At 36.9% G+C, this 12,827-nt stretch overlaps 1 protein-coding gene across 2 annotated transcripts in view; it reads left to right on the top strand.

The window, feature by feature from the left end:
• The window catches only part of LOC136873871 (uncharacterized), a 615,800-nt gene that overhangs the window by 522,218 nt on the left and 80,755 nt on the right, over window positions 1-12,827 (top strand). Inside the window, exon 10 of one of the 2 annotated variants that reach the window (XM_067147176.2) lies at window positions 4,370-5,354. The exons of the other annotated variant lie outside the window; for it this stretch is intronic. The gene's annotated coding sequence lies outside the window, so the exon portion shown is untranslated. Of the gene's footprint in view, window positions 1-4,369; window positions 5,355-12,827 lie in introns of those variants that run through there. 2 annotated transcript variants of the gene reach the window in all.

Here is a 12,827-nt window from a genome sequence, read left to right on the forward strand (position 1 = left end):
AGTAAATTTAGAAATCCGAATTTTGACATATAAAAAACCTAAAATTTCTAATGGAGAAGAATTAGCCGAAACATATTGAACTGAAGATGAGCAATAGTCAGGAAGTTTACAAACAGTTTTCAATTTGGAGTGCCATTCAGCCGAAATAATAGAACAAACACTACCTGAATCTAATAAAGCTGTTACCTGTTCATTATTTAATTCAATTTTGAGAAAAGGAACAGGTGCGGGGGTATCCGCCGCAATCCTAAGACATTCTTTGGGACCTTCAAAAGATAAATTTGAAGACAGATTTTTCCCTGAAATTTCGGCATGATTACTTGGGGCTGAGCCTAGAGGTGAAGGGTTCGCCGACTCAGCCGAAACCCCTAGTCACTTTTGATTGTTGCTGGAAGTTGCACCCGAAGTTGAGCAAGAGGGGGTTCTGTTAGTATTAGGGCAGTTCTTGGCAATATGGGAGAATTCGCCACATTTAAAGCAGCCTTGGGATGAACCTGCTCCATTATTAGTCCTACTAGATTTGATCAATGGACATTTATTGCGAAGATGGTCGGGCGAGCCGCAAGCGTAACATTTACGGGGTGTGATGGGTCGGCGAGGTGGAGGCCGAAAACTACTAGAGGATAGAGGGGGTTCTTTCGCGACACGCAAGGTATCGGCGTAGCTGACTCCTTCGGCTGAGACAGCCATCGCCTCTTAACTCGGCAAAAGTTTGCGGACGCTACGCAAAACACAAGTATGAGCGGTATGATGGAGAAATGCCTTCCACTATGGCCTGAACAATTTGATCTTCGGGAAAATGAAGGGCAAATACCCTAGTGTAAAACTTAATGTCTTGGATGAAGTCTGCTAAATTTTCATCCAACCGTTGTACTCGGTAGTAGTACTTTTGAATGAGCGATGATCTAGCTCGAGCGGGGATAAAATTTGCCAACAGATGGGCATGGAAGTCTTCTATGGATGACTGTTCCGCAATTGCCCTAACTATATTCTCAGAGAGGACACCAATGTAATAAGGGTAAATTATCTGAAGGTTTTGACACGGAGAGAGAGAAAAAACAAGGGCATGATCTTGGAATTCTACTAAAAACCTTAAGAAAGCAATAACATCAGTAGTGGAGTTAACAGAAAACTTGGAAATACCTCTAAGTAACATAGCTAATGGATGGGGTAAACTGCTGAAACCAGGTGACATAGTGGAAAGGGGCCTAAGTGGCGGAGAAGCAGATTCCGAAGGTGCCCTATTTAACACAAAGGGTGGAATGGACGTGCGACAATCGGACTTGGTTCCTAATGGGGCAGATGTTCGTTGTGTAGTCGCCTCAGTACTACTTCCTTCCTCTTTAGAGGAATCCTCCACATTTGCAATATTTACTACCATAGGCTGGTCGACTTTAGGAATAGCAGATCCAGATAACAAATGGCTAACTTTTCTAGACATTTTAGACAAGTTTTTGGCAAGGGCACTAGCTTTCTTACCCTGGAGGTCATTTAACTTCAGAGACAATAGATGACACACCCTATTATAAAAATGGTACAACCTAGCCTGTACTCTTTTGAGTTGATTAGGAGATGGATCACTTACTTCAAAAAAACTAACTACAGATGCTAGCTCAGTAGTATTATCATTGATCGTGGAGAGAGCGTCATCAATCTCTTTTTCTCCCAAAGTCGGGATGGTAATAGGCAAATCAAGTGAATCTTTTAGCTTATTGGAGTCGACTGCAACCGTGCCTCCAGATTGAACGTTTCTGAGAGATAGTTCGTAAATTAATTCCTCTTTACGCAAATAGAAAGGATGAAGAACCTCGCGAGGGCCGGACATGGTGACAGAAAATTTTTAGAAAAAAATCAAAAAAATTCCAGCAACTGAGAAAATTGTTAGAGTTCGAAAGCAAAGCAATGTTTAGCCGTCAAAAGGGGCTAAGTTGAGACCCATTCAACCACGCTCTGCTACCACTTGTTACGGAGTTATCCGTGGTAGTTAGAGGTGAAAGAAGGTGCTGGGATGAATAGGTCTCAACTTACGAAATTAAAGTTAATTTAAAACTTTAACAAAGGTTATATTTTCTTTTCAAGATCAAGAAATAACAAGAATAACAGGTACTCAGTAGCATATCAACAAGTTAAGGATGTACAATTACAGTTTATTAATGGATTTTGGGCTTCGAGCCCCAGATTCACAATCCCTGAGCAATGAGCTCAACTTTACTTATGAACAAGGTTCAACAAAGGGGCAGAAAACCCCAATCATGCCAAGGAGCACTAGCTCCCAATTACCAGTTAAGCCTGCTAGAGGCACACAAAAACCAAATTTAAGAAAGAGCAGCCCGCTCTCAAAGTTCAAGCCTATTCAAAAGCCACACCAAACTCCACCTTTAAGCTGCCCTCCAGGCACATAAGAACAGGGGTAATAATACCCAATCTACTGAGGCCTATTAAGTAAAGAAACAGGTCAATTACATGGCCCCAAAATACCAACTTGAGTGGAGGCGTAACTTGCACTCCTAATACACCTTTTTAAAACCTATTTGGCACTAGGCCGCTTATGCAAGGGCTAATCCCATACTACGGAGGTGACACGATAGGAAACTTTATTACATTATGAAGCGAAGAAAAAAAAGGTTATGAAAACGTAGTCACCTCAAAAGCACTATGAGAGGGAGCTCGAGAGGGTTAGGCACTCTCTATCCCGATTGGTAGTTAAAGAGACGGAATTTATACTAAGTGTCTTTTACATTTTAAAGGAAGGTTACATGATAAAAGTTTCGAACCTGCCCCAAGGGTTAAACTGCTGAGCTAGCAAGCAAAGTAGTTATTAAAAGGCCATTACCTGATGGATGAACAGCCGCCTGAAGAAAGAGGCGCTTCCCGCCCCCTGCTATATAATCACACTAGGAAAGATGTTACTGAAGTGGCGAGGAGACCATAAAATCAGCAGTTTATATACCCTCGCAGAAAATTCGAGATGTTTCATGAATGATTACAATCCGCCCACAAAATTTTATTGGTTAACAGCAAAAACTAATACACCAGACGAAGAAGAAACACCTTATTGGTGGAAAATTAATTACAGAAATTCCTGATTGGCTACATTCAAAACAGGCGGAAAGAAAGAATTATATTGCCAACTCTCAAACCACACAACAAAATTTAGCAAAAACAAAACTTATGAATGTTAAATTTCTTCCGGACAGTTCATTCCTTTACACCAGAGAGCGTTATCAGTTTTGGTAGAGACATCTGTTAGAGAATGTTCAAAGTTCTTGCTATGGAGCAGACAAACACGAATCGAAATTGACATAGTTCAGAACACTTCAAAATTTACAGTAGAGACATCTTCTGAGAAACTTTAGAATTAACATGGTTGTTAAAGTTCAGGCTTCCTCCAATAGAGGAGTTTCAACTGGCGCAATGTTTGAATTAGCGGCGCGGAGGTGTACCGTCCGGTACAAGAAGGAAGAGGAAACAAGTTTATTTATTTGATCTGTGGAAGAAGCTTATTGTTGTGAAATACTGTATAGAGTTTTATGATGAAAATAAGATTAAGGGGCGAATATCCAGTGTCCGCAAATAACGTAGTATAGCGTTGCGATAGTGCCATTCTGTATATAATAATAAAGTGCAGTAATAATAATAATAACAATAGTTGAACAACATAAAGGCAGGAGAAGCACCAGAGAGAGTTTTTAGAAAGAAAATGTTTAAAATGGAAGCATTCCAAGGTCGGCAGGGAAAGAAAACGGGCTCAAAATGATCCTAGGTGAGGAAAAGGAGGCATAGTGAGCAGATGAACTAATATTGGAGGAAGAAGAAGGAACAATAAAGGATGAAGCATTGAAATTGTCATGTGGTCCCTAGAAGACCATAACAGAGGAAGAAAGAAGAAGATACTAATCAACAAATCCGTGTATATTTAAAATTATCATTTACTGTTTTGAGGCATAAAAACCAATGTTTTGTGTAATGTGGAAACCTGTCTAATTCGGGGGGGAAAATGTTGGTTCCTTGTGATTCCGCTTTGAGCAAGTTCTACTGTATAATATAAATCTCATTATTCCTGATATTTAAAAAATATATACACCTCATCAAAAGTTTGGATTACCATAGGTTTGACTTCATTGGTGTTATATATTCTATTTGTTTATGTTTGTGTAGCAATATTAAACACAGTAAACATAATAAACATAATCAGCTCATAAACAATCCACAGTCGTGAATTACAAACTTGACTTATTTCCTGTTGCTCCCTGTGGAGCATAGGGCCTTGGCCTAATTTCTCCACACAGTATGGTTCCTGGCCATTTTCTTAACTTCACTCCAGGCTTTGTCTATCTCTGCAATTTCCTTTTTGATCATCCTCTTCCAGGTCTTCTTGGGCGTACCTCGCTTTCTGGTGCCTTGAGGGTTCCAGTCTAGTGCCGCCCTCTCAACAGCTCCATCCAGCTTCTTTAGTGCGTGCCTGATCGACCACTATTTCCTCTCCTTGACCTGGATGTCAATCAGCTGCTGATTTGTTATGTATTGCAGACATCTATTAATGAACACCTGCAGCTGGTTGTTGATCTGTTTTGTAACTTTCCATGTTTCACATCCATATAGAAGAATCAACTTTATTGCTGTTGAAGAGGCGAAGCTTAGTCTTCCTGGAGATGTTTCTATTCTTCCACATGGGGTAGAGCTAGACAAACGTACCATTTGCCTTGTGGATACGGCTTTGAACATCTTACTCTGCTCCCCCATCCGTTGTAACTATACTTCCAAGGTAGAGGAAGGACTCAACTCAATTTACTTTCCGTTGACTGTCAAGCTGGTCATGACATCACAATTAATTCTCGTCTCTTTGGTCTTGTTTGTGTTGATCACGAATTACAAAATACATAACAAATTCTTCCCTGGACCTATGTGCAAACTTAATGTTAATCACAGTGGTGATTATCGTATGTTAGTTATGGCTAGGGGTGGTGATTTTTCACAGCAGCAGTTTTTCACAAAATGCTTATAAAGGCTTGTATTTTCATCTTGTGACCTGTAAACCACCTTCTGATGTCTTTTAAAACAACAATAAAATCCAAAATTTACTTATAAAGCTAAATTTACACTAAAATGCTATACAAATACAAATATATGTCATTTTTAAACATTTTTTCTTATGGAAACTTAAACCCGGGAGTTCGTGCATCCTGGGACTAACTGCAAATGCTGTTGATGTTAGGCTCAAATATCCAGAGTCTGCTCAAGGAGGTCTGCAATTATTTTAGGGTTTTACAGAGATTGTAGATGCTAGAAAGTATTTCAGTAAATTACAGTTTAATTGTAAGCGATAGGAGGATATGAATGGCCAAAAAAAAAAAAAAAAAAAAAAAGAAAGTTCAATTATATCCTAAGATTTAGTTCAACAGAGTCACTGATTCCTGAACGTGATTTAAGTTAATTTTATTTTTATTTTTCAGTTTTTTCATAATTATAGTGGTTTTTTTCCCCTATGTTATGCTTCAGCCTATATCTATTATATCAGTTTAAAAGAAATTTAGCTCACCAAACCCCATGACACAACAGCCCCAAAGGGCCATGACCTACCAAGCAACCGCTGCTTAATCCGAACCTGCAGATTGTGATGTGTCGAATCCTCTCGGCTGTTTTTCTTGGCTTTCTAGACCAGACAATAAATGTACAGTACAGTTTTAAAATGCAATTATTATTTTGCTATAAGCTCTATGTAAGTGCAATTTTAATTTTCACATTAATATTATCAAAAGGAATCTATTTATCAGATTTAACTCAAACTCTTATATTTTTCTTCAAAGTGCTGTAAAACACTAAACACGTATTATGTACTGTAAATGGTACAAAAATGCTAAATGTATAAACCAAAATGCTAAGTATCTGATTTCAAAATGCCAAAAATCACCACCTCTAGTTATGGGTATGTTCTCATGTACGAGAGGAATGAGTTTTTGCTCCTTGTGAGACATGCTCTGTATCAGTCTTACCAAGTTTCTGTTAAGTAAATGGTTTCCCTCCTTATGGCAGTATTAGTTAGCTTCCAAAGAGTAACAGATTGTGGTGGATGCTCTAAAATTACCACTTTTGACATGTTCCATGTTCCATGTTCCATGTCCATTCTATTCATGTCTGGAGACTGCAATTCAATACATTTGGCTGATGTTGTGTCCTTGAAGATACTGATGCATCGCCATAGTATTGCAAGGTCTTGCATTGCCGTCAGTTAGTAGGAATTTTTCTGTAACAGCAAGTCTTTAGGTCCTGATGGTAGCATCTAGAATCTCTTTAACATATCGGAGGACAAGGGAGTCATGTATGATAATGAGAGGAGTCCATCATGGACTATTATTCCAGCTCAGAGCATGTCACTTCATCCAGCAAATGGATGTACATCTTGAATGTGACCACATTGCTGGTTTCATCTGGATGTTGTCTATGTTATTCTAAGATGTCTGGTGTGAAGGTTTGCAGCAAATCCTGGTCTCATACCAAACATCACATTCTTCCAGTCTTAAATGGTCCAAAGTTGATGACGAAGACCCAGCTTCATAGATGAGCCCTGTTCTTTAGGTGCAGTGCAAAACATCTAATAAGCTTTCTGGAATGCAGACCAACCATACAATTCAACATACAATTAAATGTGAGATATGGACTCATGTCCCTTAGAAGAAGTGATATCTGAGAGATTTGGTTGTAGATGTTGGTTGCCTGTAAGCTGCAACTTTGAGATACTAATCCTGGCATTGTATTGCCACACGATGATGACCTCTATGAGGTCTGTTATTGATATTTACTGTTTGTACTTACCTCACTCCTTAGACCCATCGCCTTGAGTGATATTTAGTTACTCAGCAACATTCAGCCGTGTATGATCTGTTGAAAATAAAGTAACTATCTAGATTCTTTAAGCTCCTATATTTATCTCTTTCACCTCTTTCTATGACTGAATTTGCACTATTGTATCTGCAGATTACGTACTTCTACCTATGTACCGTGGCAGGAGAGGAACTACTATATGGACACAAAGTAATTGAAATGTTTACATTGTCTTCTGTATGTGTTCCGTTAATAGTGTGAATCATGAATCTTTGTAATGAAGCACAGGATATTTTGTAACATTATTCCAAACTTTTGTTGAGGTGTATACTGGTTGAAATTCCAAAATAGATCAGTTACCCAGTGATTACCTTGTGCCCAAGGTTTTGTAAGGGAAGTAAGTGGTTTATTCTGAAATTGGTAATGCATAAAACATTTAAATGGGTATATATTGCAGATACCTTCAGCGATACATGAGATTGAATTCTCAGTTAGAAATTATTTCACTGTAAATCAAATCAAAGGTCAAGGATCACTATGGTAAATATTCCTCATATCCATCTACAAAATAATGCAGTTAAAGTCTACTAGATTGATCAAAATTTGTGCATGGTTTCTGGATGAAACTGTAAATGTTGACAAAGCAAACTGCTCATTCTCCTTACTTTAATACAACACAATGCATACCACAGGAAATTAGAGCTATATATTTTAAGGTACTTGGGACATAGCAAGTAGATTTTGAAGGAGTCGGCCTTTATTCTGTTGATGAAATAATGCTATCTCGGTTTTTACGATATACTGTCTTGGTTTTAGTTTAATTTGAGAAATGAATGTTACACCATAACAAATAATATTCTTTCTGAGTTACTGTTTGTGTGCATGTCCAGTGTCACCTTTGAGTTAGATTGTGAGGACTAGGAGGTCTCATATTATTTTTAAAAAAAAGGAATCTGTCCTGAAACAGGCCAGGAATTGTTAGTAATTAAAATATTTACAGTGTGTACTGTAGCCAAACTTTACAAGGGGAAAGAGAAAAATTCATTGACATTTCTCTTTGATTGGGTTATAAATAGAAGGTTGGGGGTAGAAGCCTAGTCATGTGCTTATGCGTATTTATTACTGTATTTACTTCACGCCATCACATAATCAATTCATACTCCTTACTGCCTGAAGTTCCAAAAGGAGGATATTCTTCTCTTCTTCTTTTTTTTCCTCAAGCTGTTTATTTATTTATTTATTTATTTATTTATTTATTTATTTATTTATTTATTTATTTATTTATTTATTTATTTATTTATCTTTTTATTTATTTATCTTTACTACATATTTACTTAGATTTGTATTATGTTTCCTACCTTTAATCATGGGATTATGTTTGTTTACAATTTTTAGCATTTTAATTTTCTCAGTCCAAAAGCAGCCACCTGAAGATTTTAATGTTTATTGCTATAGACATTGTTTAAATTTAATTAAAACTGGTGCCACTTTTTAATTTTATTCATGGATATGATTTTTGGTAATCGTATTTCATTCCTTCTTAAATTTTTGAAATATGCTAAAGACAGATTTTGAAATGAACTAGTGGAAGTTGGCTACTTTTGGAATTAAGTATTGAAAGTTGGCATATCGTGGATCTACCCAATTGAAAAGAGTTTGAGACAATTTAATAAGAAGTTATACCAAAATTATGTAGGATATTTAATATCTTAGAAAGATAAAAATTTAAAAGTGAACATGTTTACTTTCAGCAAAAAGATACTTGCATACTGAACAATGTCAGTATCCTGTAACTCAAATTTTCAACAATTTTTCATTAATACTGTCCACTAAATTTTCATTGTGTCTGTGCTCAAGAATTCAAGGGACTCTTTACTTTCCAGTTAACCTTGAAATGTTTGTCTACTTGCCCCCACCCATCTGTAATCTTATGAGGGCTAACTTATAAACACCTTTCAGTACACATATGGTAACACATTACTTATGCTCTTTCCTCCCTTCGTTACACTTTTGACACCAAAATTTCACCTGTAGATAAATTCTCCAAAACTGAAATGATGATTGTGTCATTACTTTTTTCTTCTTTTCAGCGTTGTAATTGTTTTGAACAAACGAACCGACAAACAAAAATGCCACTGCCTTGATGTGGTTTTGTGGTGTCTTCAGCCATTGATTTACAGTCATAAATATTATTTCCCCAAGTGAATAGTAGTTTTATATTCAGGAACGATTTCATATTATTTATTTGATTCAACAAATAATGGAAACAAATTTTTGGCTCCAGCTATATGCTTTAGCTAGAGGAATGTGCGACTGGCCTTGAGTAATTTTATATTAGTTTTCAGACCTACATAGAGGCTAAATTTAAAAGCTGGTATGAAAGTACATCTATCATAGTACAATTCTTATTTTGGTCTATTTATAATATTATTGGAGTCTATTTTACAAAGAACATAGTACACATTAGGTGAAATCTCATTTCATCATCAATTCCCCGCTACAGCAAGCCAGAATATACCTTTAAAAATTAAAATTAATTCCAGTAATACATGAATATAGCATCATTAATAGGCAATGCTTTTGAATGTTCTTTCACTTCTAGCTGTAATAGGCTGTTTGATCTGGTATCGTCAGTAAAATGTAATTATTGTGGCATTCAGAATTCTTTGAGAGTCGGCATTCCTTTTTGCTTCTTTCGAGACCATAAAAGGTCTCTTTTATGTTATGATTTCAGTCTTCTGAATTATCTTCTGTATCAATTCTGTCCAATTTTGATGATTGGAGCATACATTTGTGCAGGGTATACTGTATCTATTGTTATACTGCTTGATGAATAAGCCACAAAAATAACTTGCATTAATTAGTAAATCTGAATTTCTTGTTTCCTTTTGGTATATTAATACTTTTTCCTTAAACATTGAGGTCTCTGTTGAAGTGTCTATACTTTTTTCTGAAATATTGAGGTCTCTACTAAAGTGTGTTTCCAACACTGATCTGTTTTCGCTATGGGGTCGGGTATGAAGTCAGATGAATCTTTGTAGTGAGTTTTTACAACCGAATGTACTTCCTGATGTCAACCTCATCAGAGGAGTTAGTGAGATGAAATGAATGATGTGATATATAGACCGGATCTCTAGGTTTTTCACCTATTGTTTTCTGTAAGATACATTTAACCGTATTATGTACCTACCGTCACAGTAAATTAAATTTTATAGTGCCTATATGCACCTATTTTGACGTTACAAACTACTTTTGCCTTTCTGAGCTTAAACAGCAATATTATTATTTAATTCATTATATTAAGTTTTCACAATATGCACCTAAGGTGAAGATGTAAACCAAGCAGAAATATGTTTACTTTCTTATATTTTTAAGTTTTCATTGTACTCATCTAAGATAAAGATACAAGTCAAGCAGGTGAGAGGGTGGGTGTGGGGTTTTTGAGACAAGCCTGGAATCAGAAATTGGTGGGTTATTACTGTTATCCCCATTAGTTGTCTTGCACATGCACTACACCGAGCTGCAGAAGAAATTAGAAATCAGTTGCCAAAAGTGAATGATTTAATTTCAGTAAAGGAAGTATTTTCAAAATCAAGTCCTAAAGTTACTGCGTATATCTGCTCCTGCATCCAGCTCCTGTTTTAACAAGGTTGGATACAGGCTGTTCACATTTACAGTGAGAATATCCAGCATATAGAAAACATTGTCAGTAGTTTCTTGGAAGATAATTTTTAGTGTATTAAGACGACCCACAGTGTACTATGAGAGAAGAACCTATGAGATGATCTGGCATATATTCATGCTAATTTCACATTCTTAGCAAACACTATAAAACCGTTTGAGTTGTCAAAAGTCAGTCTCACTGAACCAGTGTCTGTATTTACAATATCAGAGTGTCAGTTGAAAAGAGCTACAGGTATCATCACAGAAATTGTTTTGAAGAAACTGCAAATGGTGCTTGTCAGAAATCCAGTGTATACAGTATTAAAAAGTGTGTCAGATATTTTGAATTGGTGTAGCAGACCTACCAGAAGGATTTAATCCTGTTAGGGTTTCATTGTTCAAGTACATTCTGGTCACTTCGGCCACATTTTGAATGATCCTGTCCAGACATCAAACTACACGATAACATTTGGAAATGATGTTAGTGATTTACTGCACACAGAATTATGGCAGAAACAACAGTGAAAATGACAATGATGTATGAATAAATTTGTTGTTGCTATTCGCCTCTTTTAGTGATTTCATCTTAGCTAGATTTAAATTATTGTGCACAAATGCTTTTACTTCAAGTATTTTAAAACAGTATAAACACACTGTATTATTCCTTAGGTGTATTTCGTTAGTTTCATTTACCTATTTTAAAACAATAAGAATCTACTTTGTACATTTTTTCCATCTGTATAGGCACCTAAAACTTTTTTGAGGGGCCTAAAGATCCAGTGTCTAGTAGTATGATAGTAGGAATGGAGAGGGTGAAACCTGGTGCCAACACATAGCCTATTCCAGTTGAATAGCACCAGGGGATCTGCTAGAGACTTGATATCTCCATCTGACAGAAGGATCACCATCAACAATGCTATATGCCCTCACTTCATTATTAACATTGCGGAGAGGTTTGGAATTAATTTCAGCCTTTTGGCATACAATCTAGTGATTACAAATTGTGTATCACTGCCTCTCCTACCCTGCTGGCCAACATTCTGATAGTGAAATATTTTTTGACCAACAGGACTTGAACTTGCTAACCATGGTGTTGGACCGTTTAGATTTGACACCTTAACGATTATGGCCACCAGGTGGGCTGAGGTCTCTACTTCAGTAATACGATTCAGTACCTTTTAAATTTCTCAGTGAAAGCTTGTAATGAAAGAACTAATTCAAGTAGAGAGGGTTCCACTATTCAATACACTTTTTATTAACTTGAAGATAAAAATTGACACTCTTGATTATAATGCATCATCTAGTTCAGAAGTTATGTCAAAGTTTCATTCTAGAAACATGAAATGAAGTCTCACAATCTTGGCTTGTTGTTGAAATTAATGAGCCCTAAATCATGCAATTGAAGATTTACGTCATAACATGGCGTGTGGTATTAAATCTTCCAGTTTTTACAACAGAAAGTAATTTTAAACACTAATTTATAGTATTTATTCATGTCTTTGACTAGACAATTTTATGGTTCGCATGGCTGAAGATGACGTCAATGGAGTACCATAATGTTTTAAGCATTTATTTTATTAATAAAAAGTGCATTGAGCAGGTGGAACCCTTTCTTTTCTCTATTTGAATTGTAATTGTCTTTCAGTACAGATCATTGTGAAAATCATTTCTTACAATGGAAGAACTAGTTATTGCCCTGATCGGTTACCTTCTCCAGCTATTCATCGCTTAGGTGCCAATTAGTCCAGAAGACCATTACACCTCTACTGTCTTCTCGCTTTCTTTTATCTTCTTCTGGTCCTTCATCTTGCATCGTGGCCTCTGTTGTATCCAGTAGATGATGTCATTCGTTCTCTTCAGGATGCAGTAGGGGCTTTCCCATGCCTTCTGGAGTTTGGGAGACAAACCTCTCTTCCTTACATAGTTATATAGCCACACGTAGGTCATTCTCATGATATCCGGTAGCATCTGCTCATTGGTTGTATCATGCCTTCATTTAAGTGCTTTCTATCCTTAATCTCTTCCACACATTGGCGTGCACATCATCCAGTTCCTGTTCTAGAGCTAGGCGGTACTGGTTTGTTGGGGCAGGATGTTCCTCAGGTCAGCCAAATGCTAGATCCACCAGGGGACGCTGCTCTCTTACAAACAGCAGTCTTGCTGGTGTAGATCTCGTAGCATTGTGCGCTGCAGACCAGTATGCCAAGGAAAACTGGGGAAGATGACAGTCTGAGTCCCCTCTGTGTTTCCATCTGGGGATCATGGCTCCAGTTTCCCTCAAACTCTATAGTGATCCTTCACATCAGGCTTGCCCTTACTCTTGGAGCAGAACTTCCAGTCTT

This window comes from Anabrus simplex, chromosome 5 (assembly GCF_040414725.1).
Source record: "Anabrus simplex isolate iqAnaSimp1 chromosome 5, ASM4041472v1, whole genome shotgun sequence".
Taxonomy (NCBI): Eukaryota; Metazoa; Arthropoda; class Insecta; order Orthoptera; family Tettigoniidae; genus Anabrus; species Anabrus simplex.